The sequence below is a fragment of the Sarcophilus harrisii genome, chromosome 3 (genome assembly GCF_902635505.1).
Source record: "Sarcophilus harrisii chromosome 3, mSarHar1.11, whole genome shotgun sequence".
Taxonomy (NCBI): Eukaryota; Metazoa; Chordata; class Mammalia; order Dasyuromorphia; family Dasyuridae; genus Sarcophilus; species Sarcophilus harrisii.
In genome coordinates this window covers 120,051,459-120,071,318 of record NC_045428.1, presented here as the reverse complement: position 1 = coordinate 120,071,318, position 19,860 = coordinate 120,051,459, and the positions used below count along the sequence as shown (strand labels likewise).

Sequence of the window (19,860 nt, the reverse complement as noted above, 5' to 3'; positions counted from 1 at the left end):
ACTGCACTTAGATATCCATGATAACATCTGTTTACCTTATTGGACTGGAGATCCCAGTATTCTCCCTACTTATCTTCCCCATAGGAGGAGGGGTATGAACTTATTGCACTATTAATTCTCTTATACTAGTTATATACAGTCAATAATAGCTTTAATTTGTCACTAGCCAGGTTCCAGATCTTTATTGTCCTAGCAGCAGAATTTATAATAAATCTCAGGTTCTACTGTAAGACTTAAGACCCAACCTGTATGCCCACTAATGATGGTATATTTTTGGGCTAGGTTTCAAATTCTCTTTTTCACCTCTATGGTGCACCAAGAGGAGATAATGATGTTAGCATCTCCCCAGGTAAGATCTAATTGGAGGAAGATGGCTTTAAAGCCCTCAACATATCTAGTGTGGTCTTCAGAGTGAGGGCCTACTTTTTCCTTAATCTGGGAAAGGTCTGACATTGAAAAAGGCACATGCAACCTGACTATTCCATTCTGAGACCCTGTTAACAACAATGACAACAACAAAAAGAAGGCTAATTCTCTCTGTGGTCAGAGTTTAGAAGGGGTGGTTGAATCAGGATCCTTAGGAAGAGAAAGAGGGATACCACTCCTAGTATGGGAGGGACTGACAAGCCTGCACCAGGAGATTTCAAACTCCATGTCACTGTGGTTTAAGCATTGTAGGGTCATTTTTGGCCATCACTGCAGCATTCTTAATGCTACCAGTTTCAATCATAGCCATAATCTATCCAGATACTTGTGAATATACAGGAAACCCAGCTTGTTGATAAATATCACACTAGCTAAAAAGTAGGGTTTGTCTCTAGCTTGGATTCTACAAGAGATAGGGCTACAGTCAAGGACTGTGCAGCAGATTCACTTGCCAGTGTTTGAATCTGAGTATCTGCACTGAAAACCATGATACGACCTGGTGGGATGGATGTAGACCAGTCACTAAATATTCAAGTATTTCTCCCTAATTGACTGGATACTGATTGTGTCCACCTGTATCTATGGCACCCCAAAAGTTTTTCTCTCTAAGATTTTCTTTCACAAGAACATGTGCAACACAGGACCAGACCCTATATAAAATTTGGCCAACATCTTTAGCTTCATCCAACTCTACTGGCTTTGCCTGATCAGATACAACCATGTCATGGGTCCTCTTCAATGATATGAACCCAAATGAATAATGAAACAACATGTTTCAGTACCTCCTCCACCATGATGTAATAAATAAGTTCATTAGCTGCAATAAATTCCTTTTTTGCCTTTGACAAATCTCTGAGGAAGATGTGGAACAGTGACTCTTACCACACACTCATTTATTAATTCTTATTTTTCTTCTGCTGTCTTTTTCCTCTTCAGTCTCTCTGTCTTTTTATCTTTTCTCTAACCTTCATTTTTCCCCCTTTCCTTTCCATTTTTTTCTTAATCAGTGATAAAACAGAACTGAAATATATTTTATTATTGTTCAATTTATTGATTATTGCATTTATTCAATAGTGGTTTGCATATTGCATTTAAAAAAATAATCAAAATGATGTATATTTATTTTGAAAATGTAATTTATTTTTTGATTGTGTAGTCCTTGTTTGATTTTTTCCCATACTCACCACTCCTATGGTTCAATTGCCCTTAATAATGAGATGTGAGAAAATTGCATTGAATGAGAAACACTAAGGCTACCTGACCTTTGAAGCACAATAAATAATGCTGGCCAACAAAGTTATCTTGTTCAGTAATTTTAGAACTCAAAGATGGGAACTACCCCCCAACTACCACTCTTCAGTTGTACCTCTAAGCCATAATATTAACATATTTACCTAATCTTTGTTCCTCTTTTCTATAAAATTATCTCCTTGATTTTGACTCTGCTAAATGCACTAAGAAATTAGTCCATTGTCAAGCAACATAATTTCTTCTTGCTTTTAGCTTTTTGCTAGGTTCCCTTGGAACTTAAGTCCACTTCAGTTGGCATCACAATTATAATCTTTGCCCCTTAACTTGGAGACTGTGCAATTTTTTTCACCAAACCCATGACACCGACTAAGGGAACCTAATCTTGTTGGGTTGTCTTTCCCTTGAACATTTTTAGTGCTCAAATGTGGATCCCCCAAATTTTTTGACCTCCTTGTTAAGATAAGCCTATGTCATCCTATAGCTGGGGGGGAGTACCCCAAGCTCCTAAGAAAGCTTGTCTGGATCATCTGAGCTCCTCACTGCATATTTTCTTTGACTGGGGACAACTGGACTTGGAATCTCTTGTCATTTTTTGACAAAGTTCCTTCTTGACTAAGGAACATTTGCCAATTTTTCACCTTTCCTGGGATGCCAAAGGATTCAAGGTACTGGAGGACTAGGAATTCTAAGGCTTGAGCAAGGACGGGACAGTTCTCCCTAAATCTATTGGAGGGGATCCTTCCTACAGATCCTTGGATCTCTTCTCTTAAACTGGAGTTTGAAATCTCCTGGTGCAGGCTTGTCAGTCCCTCCCATACTAGGAGTGGTATCCCTCTTTCTCTTCCTAAGGATCCTGATTCAACCACCCCTTCTAAACTCTGACCACAGAGAGAATTAGCCTTCTTTTTGTTGTTGTCATTGTTGTTAACAGGGTCTCAGAATGGAATAGTCAGGTTGCATGTGCCTTTTTCAATGTCAGACCTTTCCCAGATTAAGGAAAAAGTAGGCCCTCACTCTGAAGACCACACTAGATATGCTGAGGGCTTTAAAGCCATCTTCCTCCAATTAGATCTTACCTGGGGAGATGCTAACATCATTATCTCCTCTTGGTGCACCATAGAGGTGAAAAAGAGAATTTGAAACCTAGCCCAAAAGTTTGGGGATGATATGGCTAAATCCTCCTCTCCAGAGGCTATTGCTGTTCCAGTCTTAGACTCTGGGTAGGATTATCAGGAAGGAAGCAGGGAGAGAGAGAATGGATCATTTTCTAATTTGCCTCATTGAAGGAATCAAGAAAAAAGCAGGTTAAGTAAGAAAAACTTAAGAAAGTTACCCAAGGAACTGAGGAAAATCCTGTCCTTTTTTGGGGACACATGGTAGAGGCTCTAAAGAAATACACTAACTCCTCCCCACTTCTCCAAAGGGGACCACTTTCCTTAGCATGTATTTCATTAATAAGTCTGTCCCAAACATTCAAAGAAGCTGCAGAAGTTAGCCATGGTCCTCAAACTCCTTAGACACAGGCTTTAGAATTTTCAATAATAAGATACAAACTGCAGCAGAGGAAGAAGATTGAAGAGCCAGGAGGATCAGAGAAAAGGCTCAAATTTTAGCTGTTGAGAGAACCATGTGGGTTCATGCCTCAGATGCCATGGCCTGGGCCATTTGTGTCACAACTGTCCTCAGAAGAAATTCCCACACAGAAAGAGAGACTGTCCACAGGGAGGTTGAGCCATCTCTACCCAATGCCCTATCCTCTGATCCCCTCAGGGCCAAGAGCAATGGTACCCAGGATTTGGCCAGGCTCTCCCTTGCTCCACCACAATGGCCAAATCCATGGATGTGGCAGATAAAGCCATTGGATTTCCACTTGACTTTATGGGAGTCTTGTGTTCTGTCCTGCCTGGAGTTCCACCCACCCTTCCCTCCTAGGTTGAGGGGAATTAAAGGAAAACTTATAAACTGTTTTGAGACCTCTATCTTGTCAGTTTGGTGACCTGTTATTCAAACATTTATTTTTTATCATTACTTCCTGCCCTACTTCTTTGTTGGGATGTGACTTAATGGTGACACTGACAGTGGGGACCCAAGTGTCTTTTCTTAGACTTCTGGGTGCACTTTTTGTGCTTCTCTCAAAACCTTCCCATCTTCCATCTGAAATCTGGGAGGAAGTGGATTCCTCTGTCTGAGACCCAGGAACCCTTGGGCAGGCTACTCAGGCCACCCTCACTTTAATGCACCTCTGGGACCCCAGCATGTTTCCTCACATGTGCCAGTACCCCATGAAGCCAGAGATCAGAGAGGGATTGCAGCCCCTGAATGAAAAATTTCCTAAGCACAAGCTTTTAATTCTTTATAGATCCTTTAAAGGATCCTTTAGATTTTAAGAAGACTTTCTTTTGCATAACAGTGCATAACTTTCTAGACTTCAAAGATATAAAGTTTCTTTGTCTAAGGCCCACGTTGCCTATCAGTCTACTAAGTATTTGGGTCATGAGTTAACTCCCACCTCCTATTCACTCCCAAAGGAGAAGAAGCAGGTGATCCTGTCACTCCCTGAACCTGCCTCAAAGAAAGCTAAACTGACCTCTGCCCCATTGTTAACACTGCCTGATTTAAATGGGGAAAGGAAGGCAGATTCTCTGTGGTGAGCTTCAGTAGCACCTTGGTGGCTAAGTCACACACCCGGACCTCTGCCCAGCAGACCAAATTCATTGCCCTGACCAGGCCTTTAGAATTGGAGAGAGGAATTAAAGTGAATTTCTATACTCCAAATATACTTTTAAATCTTGTATGCTCTTGAGGCTATATGGGGAAAAGAGGGATTTTTGACAAACATTCCTCCATTAAGTAGTGGAAAACCTACAATTACTGCAAGCTATCCCTGGATCTAGAGAGGTTTCTGTTATGTTTTGTAAAGGACACCAGAAGGGGACTCACTTCAGGCCAAGAGGATAGGCTTGCAGGTTGAGCTGACCAATAAAACTACTATATCAACTTCAGACATCAGCCCTATTCAGTCTTTTGAACTGGCTACATCGAATGATCAAAAAAAAAAAAAAAATGGTAAAATAACAAGAAAATGTGAGCCAAGAAATATTTGGAAATTTTGAAACCTCAAAGGATAATTCAAAATATCTGAAATCAGCCAGAGTAGGAAAAAAAAAAATGGAGCCAGTCTCATCTCTAAATCACTCTCACTAGAATACAAGTCGGGCAACACATGTAAGCAAAAAGTTATACAAGATATATTGAGTCTTAATCAGCTTTTGAAAGCTTTCCTTCAACTAGATTAAAAAGAACAGCATTTATTTAGCAAAATAACAATAACAACAAAACAAAATAACAAAAAAAAAAAAAAAAAAGAACAGCAAAAATTTAGAGTTGATCAATATCTAGCACCTAAGAAAACTATATTTTTACAAAGGAGGAAGTAAGACAGTAAGACAGATTGATTGGGAAAATCAAAGGTTGTTAAAAGAATTGTCCAAGCAGGCTGAAAAACTAAGAACTAACAGTACCATTCTTAGGGAATCTGTTGTTCTATTACCAAAGTTGTACCACAGTGCTCTCGACAGAATGAAAGACAAAGGATTGGGAAAGAGAACTTGACTTTATTAAAGACTTGAAGCCATGAAACCAATGGTTGATATGAAAGGCACAGAACAATTGTTGGTCTATCACCATCATTTGGGCTACCAAAATGCATCACCAGTCTCCAGATGATTGAGGTCTATGCTTAGTCAATTTAATTGACTAAAAGGAGCTTTCAGGGTACACTCAGCTGAAAAAATGAGAGATTATTTTCTGATGCATCCAGTGCCCCTCTACTGAAAACTAACCCCACCAATGTTTGGTCTGCTTGGTTCTAGAACAAGCAAACAAAACAACAACAACAAAAACGTTTTATTGTGAACATTGTGAATCTTATAGATTAATGTAATTCTCTGTGTGAAAATCTGTAATCCTATTTTAAGTGATTGAATATACAGCATGTGTTTTAGTTTACTGGGAAAAAGAAATTACTATATATTATTTCTTTCTGCTTCATGAAATGATACTACTCATAATGATCTAAAATCTTTTTAATACGATTCTTCAAAATAAATTATATTCCAGTACTGCATTTGCAGTCATGACTCACTATTTGACATATAAGTTAATTGTTTGTTGTCTTAATATGCCCTGGGTTATTTTGGTTTCTTTGTTGTATCAATTGATTAGTTCTCACTGTTTCCCCACACTCATGTTACAAAAAAAGACACTAGGCAACTTAAAGACAAGATCAGTCACAGGTATTTATAAAATACAATATTAAAAGTCCAGCAAATGTAATCTTTAACTTAAAAAAAACCACCCAGTTAAGTAGAAGTAAATCAGGTAAGGGACACCATTTCTGACTTTTAGCTTTTCTTTTGCATTTATTTCAGTTACTGGAAGTACTCCTCTCCAGGCAGAAATCTCTCTGCTTGATCATGAAGAGGTCACCTCTCAAAATCCTGGGAGAGGGGAGGAAATATGGAAAGTAATTCCTGACTTTCAAGTTTCCAAAAGAAGAACCTAAAAATCCCAGAGGGTTTTGTGGTCTACTCATCTCTTACCTTCTGATTGAAATTATTATAATTGAGATCAGTCATTTATGTTGCCCATTTCCTCTTTTTAAAAATTTCCAATTACTTGCTTAAATTGTTCAATTAGATTGTTTCCATTGTACACACCATATTGTTTCCTCAGTATTATGCTATCTACTTTTATTGTCCTATTTTTATCTTTAGGGTTATCTTGATGGTTTAACTGTACACAGAAATATTACTCTAGAATTGTTTGTTATTTTTCCTTTGTTTTAGAAGAAGACCAATGATATCACAAAATTGGAGTAAAATGGAGCTTGATGGATGATATTTTGACTTGCATGTGGAGTAGATTTAAAGTACACAGAGTTGCTGAAACTTATCAGCCTTACTCTTTTTTCCTTAGTCATCAGAGTCCAGTGGTAAGACAAAAGTCAGCATGATTGTCCGTGAACTGGGATGCAGTGGATAACCTTGGAATCTTTGATGTCTGATCAAGTTCTAAGTCCTTCATGGCATCTGTTTCAACTGTCTTTAAATTGTTCTCACCCATCCATTCTGCCAGGAGAGCTCTTCACATACTTGAGGTAGACATCCCCCGACTCACTACATGCTCGTTAGATTATTACCTAACTCTAGAATAACTTTTCTATCAATAACAAGCCTTCTCTTTATTATAAAATTCCAAAATCTCTCATTCTTTATGATGTTGTTGAAGGATCATTATGTTTATTATCTATCCATCCTCTTTTTAAAAAAATATTCATGGTAATAAAAGAAAAGGAAATTGCATCTCAAATACATATAAAAAGCATAAATATCTCAACATCAACCTACTAACATAAAGCTTCTTAAACCATTGGTCATGACTCCACATGTGATCATGTAACTGAAGATGAGGGCTGTGAAATTATGACTTGTTATCCATAAATGTTTGGTTTTCATATCTATTTTATATATCTATATGCCCAGGGTTGCAGAAAAAATTCTTGGGCAAAAAAGGATGGTAAGTGGAAAAATTTTTCTTGTATAAATTTAATTAAGAGTTCCTTAAAAAAATAAAGAACAACTTAAATAGCTGGAGAAGTATTCAGTGCTCATGGCCAGACCTTATGAATATAGCAAAAATGATAATACTTTCAAAAGTTGATTACATTTTTAAGGTTATACCAGTCAAATTACCAAGGGGATACTTTATAATTATATAATTATAATTATACAATTATAAAATTCATTTGGAAAAACAAAAGTTTTGGAATATTAAGGGAAATGATGAAAAGAAGAAGGAATAAAAAAGAAATAATACTTTATGACCTTAAACTATATTATAAAGCAGAAATCATCAAAACCATATGATATACTGGTTTTTAAAAATGAAGAAATCAATAGAATTGGTTAAATGAAGGAGACAGAGGAACAATAGAAATCAATCATATAGTGTTTGAAAGAGTTAAATTATCTAACAAAAATGTAGAGGACCACAGATATTGGGCAACTCTGAGAAAAGTATACTTGAAGCAAGAATACTTACAACAAGGTGTTAACTCAGTGGAATTGAGATGATGGTACTAAAGTACCACTAATTATATGTGTGTGTATATATATATATATATATATATATATATATATATATATACACATATAATTAGTGCTTAGAATAATGATGTAATGGTTCTCTAGTTCACATATACAATAGTGTGCTGAAATAATGTAATCATGCCAAGGTATTTAAGGGCTGAGAAAGACTGGAAAAAAGACATTCCATTTTTGGCCATCCTTCTGATGGCTCTCCTGCCTCCTGCACTCCTCCACTAAGATCAAGATTGGGTCAGACTGTGACAGACTGTAAAGGAGAGAGACTGTGAAGGAGACAATAAAGACTGTAGACTCTCTTCCTGACTATTCTCGTGGTGTCTATCTTGCTAAGATCGAAGCCCGTCCGAAGGACCTCTAGAAAGCTAGCTCAAACATTACAGGAAAAGATTCATTTTTATTTAAAAAAAAGTTAGTGGGAAAAGTGGAAAGCAGTTTGGCAGAAATTAGGTTTAGACTACACCTTATACCATATTTCACAATGCATTGTAAGTGGATATATGATCTTAATGTTAAAGGTTATATATAAAACAATTAGAAGAGAAGCAGATCATATACCTCTCATACATATGGATAGGGAGTGCATCCTTAACCAAACAAGAGATAAGGCAATTATGAGCAACTTTGATTAACTGAAATCAAGAAGCTTCTGCACAGATAAAATTAATAAACCCAATGTAAGAAGGAAAGTGGTTGAAAAGGGGGGAAAAAGTTGTGTCAAATATCTTTGTTATCCAAGATACATAAACTATGTGTCTGTCTATCTTTCTGTTTGTGTGTATGTCTGTGTGTGTGTGTGTGTGTGTGTGTGTGTACTCATCTGTTCCCCAATAGATAAGTGGTCAAATTATATGAACAGTTCTCAAAAGAAGAATTGCAAAGTATTCACAACTATGTGAAAGGATGTTCCAAATCACTAAATGCAAAATCAAAGCAACCCTGAAATTTCACCTTACACCTATAATTGGCAAAAAATGAATTTTAAAAAAAGGCAAAAAGGCAATTTTGGAAAGGTTGAGAATGATAGGTATACTTACACATTGTTGGTGAAGGTGTGAAATAACACAATTATTGGGGAAAGCATTTTGGAACAATGCAAATAAAGTAACTAAAATATCAATTACCTTTGAACCAAACACTTTTTTACTGGACTTTTATCACAAAGAAGCCATTGATAAGAAAGTCCCCAAATCTTTCAAAATATTTATTATAGCACTTTTTTGTGATTGCTAAGTACTGAAAACAAAGTAGATATCCATCATTTGGGGAATGGCTAAACAAATTGTGGTACATGAATATAACTGTACTGTAAAGAAATGATGTGAGTGATAAATACATGGAAAGATCTATGTGGACAGATGCAGAGTAAAGTAAGCAGAGTGAAGAAAGAATGTAATTGGAAAGAACTACCCACCAAAAAAAAAATCAAAAGTTAATGTAATAAAGTTACAAACATCCAACAGGGTTCAAATGAAGAAATATGAGAGGACACCCTAATGTTCCTCCCACCTTTATGGAGGTTAGAATTCCACCAATGTTAACATTAGCATATATTTTTGGACTTTTTCAAAATATTTATCACTTTTCTGATTTTTCCCATCTTTAAAAAATTCTGCTTTTCATATAGGATGACTCTCTGGGTGAAAGAGAGGGAGAATTGGTATAACTATGATGATGTGGTAAATGGAATATATCATTGAAAATGTATTTTTAAATGTTTGAGAAATAGGGGTTTGTATAATTTGTAAGTTTTTAGCATCAATTATTTATTCTTCCTAAACTTTGTTTTCCAATATATTTCTCTGTCACTCTTTCTTATCATTGTGTCAGAGAGACTTTTAAATATATGTTGATTTGATTTGGAGGGTCTTCTTACTAATTTTTCTTAGAATTTTTTTTACCACTTTCATCTCCAACAGCTGATGTCATACATGTGATTTCCATGAAAAACATTTTTTTTGCAAATACTTATCAGAACTTTAATGCTTGATGACAAATATTTCATTAAATAATTTTTTCCTGTTACCTCTGGACATATTATAAAAGTCACTTTCTACCTCCTTTTTTTTCCTCTCCAAGGGCTATCTAAGAGCCATCTGTCCCCTGAGATGATCTTTCTCTCTTCCCATTTTGTTTATTACAAAAATATTAAGATTTTTAAGATTTTGTTCCACTAACAATGTATCTGTTCATTGATCATGGATTGTGCATTTCAAATTTAAACTATCAAAAGTCAAATAAATATAATTCCCCATGGAATCCTGAGCCTATAGTCCAATTTCTTCTAAGGAAACAACAATTCAAAACTGAAAGACTTGAATATTTTTTTGAGTAAAAACAAAAAAGAGTACTGGCCTCTGAGCAAAAGACAGCTGATTTGGTGGACTTTAGAAAGGGAGATATTATGTGCTCTACACCTTTTCTGTTCCCATGTTTCAAGCAAAGCAGGAATTTTAGAAACTGTCTTTGGAGTAGTGAAAGGCCAGGACATATCACTAGTATTGCTCTGAATTATAGTCAGCTCCTCCCCAGAGAAGGAGGCAGTGTATGACTATCAGAATGGAGCCCATGATGCTGAGTTTATGCAAGTCAACCAATAGGTCAAGGGACAGTTTCTGCAGGTGGGTGACTGCAGTTTATACTATCCTGGCTCCCACAATAGTGTTACAAGGGTTATGGAGCCATTGTAGTGCTCAGGAGGAGAAGCAGTAGCAGCCTTGGATGCCTAGGTGAGTAGCAGGTGGTGATGGTGGCAATGGCAGCGGAGGAGGACTCAGGTCTCCTGACAGCCTGAGCCCTGGGTGGTGGCCAGAACACTGGACAGTGGAAGCGGCAGGATAATAGCAGCTTATTCCTCCCCTCATCCCTGCTCTCCAAGGAAGCTTAGATTGCTTGGAATGGGGCAGGGGGAGAATAAAGGTCACAGTTTCTCTCTAAAAGTGAGAAGGGAGAAGTCTGAATAGGCTGGGCTGGACTGGCTCCACGTCTGGAAACTCAAATGGATGGGGAAGGATAGTTAGGCTGTGGACTAAAAATGCCCTCATGGGAAAAATTATTCATCACTACTTGTCATGCCTTTTGGAACAAATTAATGACAAGTACCAAGATACTACTGTACTTGTAAATCCCCATATCTTGTTTTCAATCTTTTTTTAATTTGAGGAAGTTGTTATTCTCTAAATATTATTTAAAGTTTTCCCCTCCACAACATCTAGGGGTGACCTTAGACATGAAACAAACTTGAGGGTTAAGTCATTTTCCCCCAAGGCTCTAGGGTTAGAATTGGTATTTCTTTTTACATTTTTAATTTTTTTATTTTTAATTTATGGGATAAAATAAGCATTTCCATTACAATACAATTTTTTAAAAGTTGATTGTACATGAAACTTCAAATCTACTATACACAACTTGCTATTCTATTCAAATATACAACAAAATTCTCATGTGAATTTCTTTTTTTCTTCCCTCTCCCATCAGGCAGTTCCCATTAGTTACAAATAGCCATGTATATGTGTGTTTGTGTATGTGTGTATGTAAAAGTTTTCAATACATCTATTTATCAGTTCCTTCTCTGGATGTAGATAGCATTTTTCTTCATATGTAGGTTTTTTTTCTATAATAGTACAATAAAAGATGATTGTAGATGAACCTACAAATCTACAAAACATAACTTGCTATTCCTTTCAAATATATAACAAATATAGGCTTAGAATTTAAAGAGCCAATAAGTATAAGAAAAGGAGCTTAATTCCTTTTATCATAGGCTAAGTTCCTTCAGTTCTGACCCCAATCTCTACATATTGATGTCCGTTCAGAAAGAAGGTATACTTGAAGTCCTGGGCCCAACAGCTATAGAAAGTTCTCCTGTTATATTAAAGATTAATGATGGTCAAAAAAGCAATTCTAAGTACTTTCTGGCCTCTATACTCTCATTTTGCCCCCCACTACTGCAGAAGTGAAAGGGGAACACACAAAGATTGAAGGTTATTTTTAACATTGTTCCTTTATTTTATGGATTACTGGCAAAATAGTAATAATAACCAGGTGGCCAAACTCTGGAAATATGCCTCTCCATAGTTATCTAGGTTGATCTTTGGGGAAAAAAAACAGCTCAATTTTTGGTAATTACATACAATAAAATATTCTTTATAAACCATTAGCATAGCACTTCATGAAAAGTTGTTGGCGGCTATTTTTTTTTTTTTTTACCTACGTACTGCCTATGTTCTCCTCCTATATGCTAGATACTACCTATATAAAACTTATATGCTCCCATAGATTACCTATATAACTTTGGTCAGGTCAGGCTTCCCTTTTTGGCCTTCAGTTTTCAAGGGAGAGGATCTCTAATTTCCCTTCCATATTGAAGTACTTCCTTGTATATACTTCAGATGCTGCAAAAGAAAAAAAAATTATACAGAAAACACCCAAACTCCCAAAGAATCTATCAAAATATAATGCAGCACATAAAAATATTGTGCAACTTGTAAGAAGAAAAGGACAGGGGTAAAGATGTATGCGTGACACTTCCTTTCTCCTCCTATGTTCAAAGCATTGCTTTTCTTTTCTTTTTAAAGGACTTCTTTTCACTTTTTGATTCTCTGCAGAAAGGCTAGACCCCTACACTGTTTCATCTTTAACTTCTGTAGACTAAGAATGTGATTTCTAGAAATAGATTTATTATAACAAAATTCCACAGTAACAAGGCAATTTGGAGAGCCTGTGGATTTTACCTCTCCTGTGCCCTGGCTATTATTTTTCATTTCTTTCAAGCTCTTCAGTTTCTTATTTGGTATTCCAGACTTTCAAAGATGAAAAGCATTTCAAATGACTATTGAAGGGTAAGGTCCCTTCACCTTATTTAAGTGAGCAACAGAGAACAAAAAAGAGATTACCTAAGGTAGATTTTGCCAGCAATGGTGAAAACATGCACCATTTAGTTCTGATGTGTGATAAGAAATATATCAGAAAGAAGGAAACAGGAAGGAAGGTGATAGAGAAAATAATGTGTTAGCATCCCAAAGAGTTATAAAGCTTGTTTTTTCTTTGAAAGGGATATGGCAATATCTCATTATTTCTTATGAATTGCTGCCTACTTCCAAACCCCAAATTTAAAGATGCTCTCTTGAGCCAACCCCCAAAAGAACTTAAAGCTAAGTTTCATTGGCTCAATGCTAGTCAAGCATTGAAATCAAACAGTTTCATTGCTCAATAAGAACTGGTAAGATGTGCTTATATTGTAGAGAAGAAGCCTGATAGAACTTCTTCCCTCCAGGTGTTTGCAGTTTAGCTAGAAAGGTGAGACATAAACAAAAAAATTAAGAAATTATAAGGCAATGGAAATTGTAGATGCAGAAAGCATTATAAGACAGAGAGAGAAGAACTGAGTTCTAATACCAGCTAGGGCTATTTACTTACCTGTATGACCTTGAAAAGATTACTTCATTTTTCCAGATCATTTCAGATGAGGCATTCTATTCCCTATGGTACAACACAATCTTGTCTCTATCTCTTTCTTACAATATTGCATCCTTCTATACTATAATTTTTAAAAAATTAATTTAATAAAGGCACTCTATTTTTATAATATTTTTAACCATGAAAATTTTATTCAATAATTCTCTTAATATAATTGTCCACCGATGCCTAATACATATAGAGTAGAGGAGGTCCTCTGGTCATGTTCACAGAGACTATAATTATGAACTTTATCCTTGGGGAAAACATCTCAGGGGAGGGATGACTGTGGCCCAGAGAATTGTCTAATCATGGATATAGTCATAAAGTGAGATAGAGTGCCCCATTCCCAGATGATCTGCTATTGTGAGAAATGGTAGGGGACATGTATGTCCAGAAACAGGTACCAATGCCCACTGGACCTTGGCAATGTTGGCAAGGAGTCAGTTGAAGGAGTCATACATTGTTAGTTAGTGGAGGATCTCAAGGTTCTGGATATCAGTTTCTGTACTGCTGTTGGGAAGAAGCATACCCACATCCCATTTATTTGTCCCCCATCTATGTTATGGCCCTGGAGCTCACATTTTATGTAGGAACATGCTGTATTTTTTTTTGGTATATTCCAGAAGTGTTCTTTGCTTCCTGCTTGGTAAAGAATCATTTCACCTGGGGTTTGCTCTTCCATAGCAAAGCAGAATATTCCAGACACTAGAAAGACAGAAGTTTTTGACCTCAGCACGGAAAGAACAGACAAAAATCATACTTTTTTTTTAGCCCAATGCCAGTTACAGAACTACAAAGATATAACTTATCTCACTTACCATCACAGGAAAGTTCATAGCAAAGTACAACTCAAATATTTTCCTCAGAAGTATCCTAAAGGCCAAAACAAAACAAAGAGACTATCATCTGATGATATTTTGTACTATTGGATACCTTAGCAATGGAGCTCTTTTCATCAGCTTTCCCATTTTGTATGTTCATGAAAAAAGGTGCTGTTTGCCCTCAATAAATTCTGAAAACAGAGCCTAGTATAGAAGCAATAAGTCTCACTTATTTCCTAATTTAGAGAAAATTGAGAGAGCTCGAGATAAGGAACAATCAAGACAGGAGATCAATTCAAAAGTCAACAGGCCTTAAGACTGCTGTTCCCTCTTGAGAAAGCTTCAGTGAGATGAACATGTCAGCTTCTGGGTCTCAATATTTTATTGTTTTGTTGGTCATTGATTTTCATTGGGAAAAGAGTGGCCGGAGTGACCCTTGGGACAGATACCTTAGCCCTTCATATGCAGAACCTGGGCATTAAACCTCCCCAAAGCTGTCAGCTTAGAGGTTCACTCTCAGTCTATGATCTACTTGGGAAGTTTACTGCATGAAAAAAAAAAAAAATATATATATATATATATAACTGCAACTCTAGAAATTAAAAATATTTCTTTTTGGCCATAATCTGTTATTAAAGTAAAGAGAAAAAATCACGGAAGCATTTCTTTCTTATACGGCTTGCTTTTTTCAGAAAAATCTTCTATGGCACTCTGATTGAAATGAATTAAACTTGTACCTGACAACTGGATAATGTTTGGTCCTGAAAACAGTAATTTTCCACTGCAAGAATGCATTTGGGCTACTGGCATTCCCTCAAATAAATCCAAATGGTTAATGTCAGATATTACTATATGAATAATAGTTGCAGAGGAGGAAGAGACTTTTAAAGCTGGTAGATTTTATCCCTCCCTAAGCATCTTCTTTTCAGGTTCAAGTAAAGTATTCTATCTCTATGCAAATATTCCTAATGCTCCATCCTTATTTCAAACTAAAAAACAAGTGAGACAAGCACACAGAGCTAGATTATTATTTTTTTTTCCAAATGATCTTCTTTAGAAAAGCTCAAAATTTCCTCACAGACTAGATCAACAATTTTTCTTTATAAACTTGGGCAAAGTTCAGACTACAAATCACAGGTGCTTATCAAGTTTATATAATCACCTGAAAACATTCCAAAGCACAAATGGAGATAGAAAACCTGGCTTCAGAAGGCATCCAAAATGCAGAAAATGTTTGGTGGAGTAAGTTTACACTTTGTCCTGCATTCCTTAGTTAAATCTGGATGGATCCCATCTCCAGTGAGCCTTTTTTCTTCACAGAAGGACAACATGCAGTGAAACAAAGGTAGTTTCTGGTGTGGTGGGAAATAAACCTCTTCAGAGGATGACTCCATAAACATCTTGTCTCTATTTCTATTTTCCTCAATGAAACAATAACAAAGCTGTGTACTGTCCAACTCCAAAATCCTCCCAAAGAGTAATTACTTCCACAAGAGCTCTGGGAATCAGTTTCCTGACTTGTCACCATTCGTCACCAGTGACCAAAATCTTTTGGTTTCTTGAGCAATAAGTCACAATACCATTGACCACATGTTGATTGCTGAGAGTCTCAGGGAATGTAGAACGAAGAAAAAGGATGCAGAAGGGGAATAAAAATCAGTGAAAGAACTCTAGATAAATTGTGAAAACCCTCAATTCCTTGGTCACTGATTCAAATGACCCTAGTCAATAAGTCCTATATGAAGGGGGAAAAGAAGGTGAGATAGGGGCAGCTAGATAGCATAATGAACAGAGCACTGGCCCTCAATTCAGGAGAACCTGAATTCAAATCTGGCCTCAGACATCCATTCACTAGTTGTATGATCCTGGGCAAACTGTTTAATCCTACTTGCAAAGAAGAAGAAGGAAGTGGAGGGAAAGAAGGAGGAGGAAGAACAAGAAAAAGAGGAGGAGGAGGAGAAGGAGACGAAAGAAGAAAAAGAAGGAGAAGGACAAGGAAGAGGAGAAAGAAGGAATGGGGTGATTGAAGAGGATAGCATCATTAAGTACTAACTAATGAAATTCAACAACAAAAAATGTCATAGAGTACTTTTAATGTCTGTTTATTCACTGCCTCCTGCTTTCCAGATAATAATACCTGTGGGAAAAAGCAAAAGTTCACTGACAGAAAGACTAAAGGCATTTAGTTGGCATGACATATACAGTTTTTGACTTAGAAAGAGTTGGGCAATCTATATTAACTTGTCAGCCTCAGTTTCCCCATCCATAAAATGGGAATAATAACAGTACCTACTCCTCAAAATTTTTGGGAAATTTAAATGAGATAACATATAAAAATATCTTGCAAACCCTCAAGTACTATATAAATGCTAACTATTATCATAATTATAAAAGAAAGTTGGAGGGAAAAATTATCTACCATTCCCATTAATCAGTTTGTCCTATTTCTTCAAGTTTCTCAACAAGACTTTTCAGGGTAATAATTCTGAATATGCTATCTATTGAAAATGAAAATATTGTATGTGAATTGTTCTCTATTATTCTATCATTTCAGACATTTAAAAAAATGTATAGGTTGAATAATGGCATAATTGGTAGGTTTGTAACTAGTTGAATAACTATAAGCCAACCCCCACCATGAGTTGGTTAATGAGCTAGATGAAATTATCTAGGGTGACTATAAGCCCTTAGTATTGCTAGTGTCTGGAATATCATAGGTGCTTAACAAATTCAGAGTCTAAGCTTGTTATTTTTAAATAAGAGTTTAGATTTCCCCAAAAATATGTAAAGACAAATTTAGCATTCATTTTTCCAAAATTTTGAGTTGCAAATTTTTTGTCTCCTCCCCTTTTTCTAAAATGGTAAACAAATTGATATAGGTTACATATGTACAATTATGTAAAACGTATTTTATGTTAATTAAAATTATGAAAGAAGAAAACCAAAAGGAAGGAAAAAATAAAGAAAATAAAAATAATATGCTTCAGTCTGCATTCAGAATCTGTCAATTCTTTCTCTGAATGTATGTAGCATTTTCCATTATGAGTCCTTCATAATTGTCTTGGATCATTGTACTTCTGAGAAGAGTTAAGTCACTCATAGTTGATCATCACATGATGCTGTTACTGTATATAATATTTTCCTGGTTCTGCTCATTTCTCTTTACATCACTCCCATATAAGTCTTTCCAGGTTTTTCTGAAATCATCCTGATCATCATTTCTTAGGAATCCCTTTAATTTCCAATTTCTTTGCAACCACAAAGAAGGAAGCCCATGATTTCATCAACACAACAGAGAGTATCTATGGATGTGGAGCAGGAAATCAGCTATAAGTTAAACTATTAGGCTGTTGCCCAGGACATTGAATGATTAATTGATTTACTCATGATCATACGAGTAGATAAGAGAGGAAGGAAATGAATAGCAAGTCCTCTTGACTACAAACCAACTCTTTATCAACTACATTCCACTGTCTTTCAATAAGATCTTTTTTTAAAAAAAGCCATTTCCCTACTTGGTGGGTATCCCCTCAGTTTCCACTTCTTTGCTACTACAAAGAGAGATGTTATAAACATTTTTTGTACATGTGGGCCTTTTTCCATTTTTCATGATCTCTGAGCTACAGATGAGTAGTAGTATTCCAGGATCAAAGGGTATGCACAATTTTATAACCTTTTGACCATAATTCAAATTGCTCTTCAAAATACTTGGAGCAGTTCACAATTCCACCAACAATGTCTTAGTATTCCAATTTTTCCACATTCTATTCAACATTTATCACTTTGTTTTTCTGTCACCTTAAACAAGGTGTGAGTTGGTACTTCAGAATTGCTTTAATCTGCATTTCTCTTATCAATAATGATTTATTGCATTTTCTCTTATGACTATAGATGGCTTTAATTTCTTCACCTGAAAACTCTCTGTTCATGTCCCTTGACCATTTATCAATGGGGGATCAATGAGTTCTTAATAGAAACCTTTTTGGAGGTGCAGATTCTAGAAAAAATAAGAGTATACCCTGCACAGGTGAGATTAGAATAGAATACATCCAGATCACTTATATCTCCATTCCTCTCCAGGCTACATTCCTGACTCTCTGGCAGATTTTATCATATCAGAGAACGCTCTTTACCCAAGAAGCACAATCTATTCCTAGGACTACGTTTCACATTAGAAGTATTACCCACCCTTATAGAATCTTCTTCTAACTGGTTCATTCCTCTTAGAATCTCTATTTTAAGAATAATACTCAAACAAATTATACTTTCATTCATCTCCAGGCATTGAAAAAATTTAACATTCTGTCCTACCTCTATGCCCACTTCCCATTCCCATTTTAGCTTCCTTTTATGAATGATCTTTCTCCACTGTAATGTAAACTTCTTAAACAGGAACCAGCTTTCTGTTTCTATTTGTATTTCCAGTATTCAGCATAGTACCTGGCACATAGTAAATAAATTCTTAATAAACGTTTTACATGACTTGACTTGCTGACATAAATATAGTCATCACTCTTCTAAGAGATTATTTATCATTTAAAAATAAAATTTTGATTTAAAAAAAGAGGATATTGACAAGTTGAAATCCATTCAAGGGGAGAAAAATAAAATAGTAAGGGGACTCAAACTGTGTCTTTTGAGGAATCATTGAAGGAACCAGTAATATTTTGCTTGGAAAAGAGGAGTCTAGGACAAATATGATAATTGTCTTAAAGTATTTGAATGTTCTTCATGTGAGAGAGAGAAATTAGAAATATTCTGTATGCAAAATATTTATGACAGCAAAAGGTCAGAGATGTCACAGAAAGGATTTTTGCATCAAGGGTGGGCAAGCTCACTTCTAAAGAACCTCTAAGAGTTGGATGCCAGAAAGGAAATTCAAGAAGAAACCCCAGTAGAGTTCTTTGCCCTGACTTGACCTTCATCTTCCAGTGCTGTGATGGAATTTATATCCATCTTTTTCCAACAGACCATATTGCACACATAGTTAAATAATCTTTCTGATAGGCTTATAATTCATTTTTATGAAATACAGTTTTATGTGACCTAACAAAGACCCTGAAACTGTCACAACATGTTCTATTTTAACTTCTTTTATACATAGCCAGAAGCAAAATGGATATTATTGGATATTAAGAGGAACTCTTTCTGTCTCCAGAACAGTTATGTTTATTTAACTGGCAAATGATTCAACCCTATCTATTCACCTAACTGTGACAATAACATTATGGTGGGATGTTTAAAATAGCTTTGTTAAGCATGTAAAAATGAATATCATATAATGTACCTCTCTTAAGTTCATATCATAGAGGGAAAAGAGCATTCAGCTTAAAATAACAATATTTGGAGACTGACTTTGCCACTTACTAGTATAATCCATGACCCAGTAATCTCCACCCTCTCTTCATGCCCTGTGGTTCACATAGTCCAAGTTCAATTCTCTGGTTCCCCTTAAAAGAAGTTACTTACTTTCTTGGCTCACTGCTCGCACTTGAAATTATTCCAGGAAAATCTCCAAATACAGCTTCCTAAAGTGAGGTACCAAAGTAGATAGTGTTGGACCTAAAGTCATAAAAACCTGAGATTAGACAGCTTGAGACCATTAGTAGCTTTGTGATCCTACTTGTTACCCCATCTGGAGAAATGGAGGTAATATTAGCACCCACCTTATTTGATTATTGTGAGAGGCTTGCAAACTTTAAAACACTATGTAAATGCTAATTTTTATAATGTATAAA

General features: G+C 35.9%; 2 pseudogenes; one reads left to right on the top strand and one right to left on the bottom strand.

The window, feature by feature from the left end:
* Positions 1-655: 655 nt before the first annotated feature.
* LOC100932356 lies at positions 656-1,220 on the bottom strand (annotated as a pseudogene).
* Positions 1,221-2,844: 1,624 nt separating this feature from the next.
* Positions 2,845-5,549, top strand: LOC111720029 (annotated as a pseudogene).
* The last annotated feature ends 14,311 nt before the right edge of the window (positions 5,550-19,860 follow it).